General features: G+C 42.6%; 1 protein-coding gene across 2 annotated transcripts in view; it reads left to right on the top strand.

Annotated features, from left to right (window-relative positions):
- The window catches only part of LOC125957039 (myb-like protein Q), a 139,204-nt gene extending 137,218 nt beyond the window's left edge, over nt 1-1,986 (top strand). For both annotated transcript variants that reach the window (XM_049689408.1, XM_049689407.1), the window contains exon 3: nt 1-1,986. This exon is cut by the window's left edge and continues 12,113 nt beyond it. The gene's annotated coding sequence lies outside the window, so the exon portion shown is untranslated.
- The last annotated feature ends 2,281 nt before the right edge of the window (nt 1,987-4,267 follow it).

Below are 4,267 nucleotides of genomic sequence, written 5' to 3'. Positions count from 1 at the left end.
GTTTTTTTGTGGCTGGCTAGAAAATGATGAGCTAGAAAACGATAACACAGTAGTAGGCCTCGATGCGTTTCGTTATGCGAGGGGAGGGAACGCCTTTTTAATCGAGTTTCATTTGGCAGATTGAAGCAGGCTAATGCAGGGGAAGAGCATTAGCCACTGGAAAGCATTACAAACTCAACTCGTATTCGGAAACATTAACATTTAAAAAACACATACACACACACACATACAGAACTTGAACACACACTCACAACAGGTGTATTGTGCTAAATATTAATTAGGAATACAAAGTCCGTAGTAAACGGTGCGGAAGGTGCTAAAGTATTTGCAGTAATAACTCTATTTGACGGCGTGTTTTATTCCAACAACTGTTTCTAGCGAGGTGAAAGCGATCACCACAAAACAGTTTAACGGGGGGGAGGGGGATGGTAAACCCAAATCGATAAAGCGAAGTCGTCGGTCTTTCTTAAGTAAAATTAATACACACACAATCAAGCATTATGCGAATTGGCGGCGAGCAAGATTGGTGCTGGGGCTGGAGCAGGCAAACAAGTGGCGCAGGGATGCGCCACAAGAAACAAATCAAATAACAGAAAATACAAAACACACGCACAGCGACACACGTACAGTGACAGACAAAACTGCAACCCGTGGGCCCACAGAGCAGAGCAGACATTATATTAGAGAACCGTGAACACACGGGACGACGGTGTGAGAACAAAAACCTAATGAATACAAATAGAGTCGTGTGAATATTATGTAAAAAGTATGAATGTTTGTTCAGGGAAAAGCAAAGCACAGCAGTGTAGTAAGTGCAGAGCAAAGGGGAACAGGATTAAAGTAACAAAACGGTGTAGTACGGTACAGTAACGGTACTATTGGTTGTAACGGAAAATTGTGGTGAACGAAAAAAAGGAAGAAAAAAAAAGAAACGAGAGAAGTGATAGTAAAAACAATGTAGAGTACATACACACACATGCTGTAACGCGTACGTTTCAACACACAAACACAAAACTGGAAAGCATACAATCTAACCAGGAGCGCGAAAGGCGTGCAAAAGGATGGTAATATAAGTGAAGATAATAAGTGGATTATGATGCGAGGGGCATGTAGGAGAGTGTGGTGTGCAAAGGATCCGCAAATCCAAGCCTCTCCTCTCCACCAGGTTAATTACGTGTTAGGCGCGACGTACTGACAATTACTACAACCTGTTTTATGGTTAGTCGGGAAGCAAACAATCGAAACGCGGGAAGTGGTAAATACAGTGGAGTGGAGTGGAGAATGTGAAGCAGGAGGGAAGGCCGCGCTAATCCATCGGCGATTATTCTTTATGAGTTTTCAGTGTTCACCGTAGTCTGGGCTACTGGGTTGCGGTTCGCGTTTTTCCGTTTTCGGTTTTTTGTACATTTCAGTGTAAATAATAGCAGTCCGGGATAATATGGAAGGCATATAAGTACTGCAGAGAGCGATTACGAAATTATAAAACGAATGGGCGATGACGCGACTAAGAGGCGACTAAGAAGGCCATGGCCGATCTCGAAACGAACATACGAACATATGTTCCAGGCAGGGATGATGTTCCGTGCCGTGTGTGCTGTTGTTACACAAGCGAACTGACACATACACACACACACACTCACATTGCCGGAAAAGGGAAAACACTTTTTCGCTGGAAAGAAGAAGAAAAAGAAAACGATTGGTAGTAAACCCTAGCGTTAAGCAGCTGTTACAAAGCAATTGTCCAGTAAGAATGGAACGAAAACCCACTAAAAACAAGCAAATTTATGAGAGAGAGAGAGGAAAAAAAAAAACGAAGTGAAAGTGTGAAAATGTGGGCCGGGCACTTCTCGAGAAGTTCGCACGTCGAGAGCGTGTGTGTGTGTGTGAGGGGAGGATAGCGAGGATAGCGAGAGGAGGGAAACGATCGGAGGAAACCCGCCGTCCGGTTGAAATGTGTCCCTCTTCCTCCTCCCCCCCCCCCCCCCCGGGCCATCCTCCTTTGCGTCTCAAATAGCAATGTTGGAATTAGTGTGTACATGAAGAAAAGAAGTCAATATATCATTTACTTTTGAATTTTTGTACAGTTTGAAGAATTTTGTTTGTTTCTGTTAAGCAAAGAATGATAATAAATGATAAAATGAAAAATAATAAAACAAAAAAAAACACAACAACAACCAAGCGCGTCGTTTTGCAAAGCGTGTGTGTGTGTGAAGTGCACGTTATGCTCCGGATTTGGTGACAACATATCACAATGAACGGTTAGAATGAAAGAAATTTCTTTAAAGAATGGTAAGCATTAATGATTCTACGGAATGACGCGTGCTTCATACATCCACGCCTGCTAAGACGAAAACTATTTGCACGTCATACCGTCATTTCGTTTACAGCCGGCAGGGTTGAAGAAAAGTTGACACTCTACTTTTTTTGGGTTCTTATCAATACCAGGTGTATGCATATGAAACCGCCTTCCGTGTTCTAACAGCTATATCTAACCCAAATGGAACCGTAGAACCGTTCTCAATGTTTCATTTTGTTCGTTCGGCATCTGTTAATCAAAATCGGTGCGCAATACTTCTAATTTCACACTACAACAAATTGGCATGTACAAATTGGCAAGTTCCGTCCCTAAAAACTGCAAAATGCGGACATCGTTCATTTTCTGCTTCCATTTTCGAAAATAGGTGACAGAATCGCATCAAATGCATACCGCAGTTTACGGTTAGCATGCTCTTTATGAAACACAGTGCAAAGAGTGGTTTTAAAAATTTATTAATGGCGATTTTGATGTGACAAACGAAAATCGCGAAAAACCACCAAAAACGTTAGAAGACACCGAATTGCATGCCGTATTGAGCGAAACGGTTATTAGTGAGCTATACAAAAAACACTTAATCGATTTCGGACCTTGAAAACCGCATAAGTCGGCCGGAATATCGAAATCGATAATACAGACCGATTTTTTCGATGAAAATGCTCCGCCACATCGCGGAAAACCGGCCAAGAAGACTATACAAGACCTCAATTGCGAGCATTTATTGTTTGCGGCTAACTCATCAGACTTGGCTCTATCGAATCAACACTCATTTGCATCGCTGGGACAGATACTGGCCGAGCAGCGCTTCCATTCTTACAAAAGTTTGCAAAAAATGGACCTGTGATTGGTTTGATACAAAAGACCGACTTGTTTATTTGCGAAGTATCTGTAAATCGCCTTAAAGATAGGAAAAATGTATAGCTAACTATTGCCATTTCTTTGAAGAATAAGAGTTTCTCCATTTTCGCAGAATAAACGTTTTTTGTTGACAAAAAAAAGGCGGTTTCATATGCATACACCTGGTAATTACACAGAAATGTACAACTTCTTGCATAGAGTAAGCAACAAGGGATAAAATATCACACAATTAATAATGTTGGTTACAATATTCTCTCTGCTTTGCCTTATGAGTGTTTGTTTACGAACGAATGTCACATCCACACATCCTTTTCCACTTCACTATCCATCAAACAAGGACCGTTAATTTTCGCACAAGCTTGATTTTCGTGGATGAGGTCACTGAAGTGCAGATTGTTACACAACATGCAATATCTGATGGATCATTTTAACGCATATTGGGGTTTCGTAATGTTTTCTAAGCGATCGATTGTGACTGATGGTGACTGAAGCCCCAAGTGCCCCAAGCCTCGTAATAACAAATTCGTTATCAAAACTACGACATAATGGGGAAAAATTAATTGGCTTAGGCAGATGTAGGATAAACAAACAGCCTGACTGGTGGTGGGTAGCTTCCTGTGTGCAGCATCACCATCGGCTTGATATGCTTATACTATCACACGCTATAGCGCCGGCTAATTGATTGGGAACAACAGCACGTGAAGCATTCCAATTTTCGATGTTTTTAATGCTCGCACTACCGCTGCCGCTCCCCCATTCCGTTGGCAGGTCCGTGGGTCTTGGGGCATGATAATAGATCTTGCGACCGTGCATGAGGCGCGTGTTGTGCGGTGGAAGGTGGTGAAGGTGGTGGAGAAGTGGGCTGTTGGGTGGTGCGGTTGGTCGCATTTTAATTATCAATTGACTGATTGTTCCGATCGAGATGCCGGCACACAGAGCACACACACACACACAGCGGCACAGCAACAAAAGCAGGACACGCGAGGAAATAATTGTGTGCGTTGAATGGAAATGGTCGGAAGTGGGAACAGAACAAAAGGCTTCCACAATTCGGAAGTAAATTGATAGGCACTCGGGCACTGGACCAAACCCATT

Source organism: Anopheles darlingi, chromosome 3, assembly GCF_943734745.1.
Source record: "Anopheles darlingi chromosome 3, idAnoDarlMG_H_01, whole genome shotgun sequence".
Lineage (NCBI taxonomy): Eukaryota > Metazoa > Arthropoda > Insecta > Diptera > Culicidae > Anopheles > Anopheles darlingi.
The sequence above is the reverse complement of the archived record's forward strand: the minus strand, read 5'-3'. Positions and strand labels throughout refer to the sequence as shown.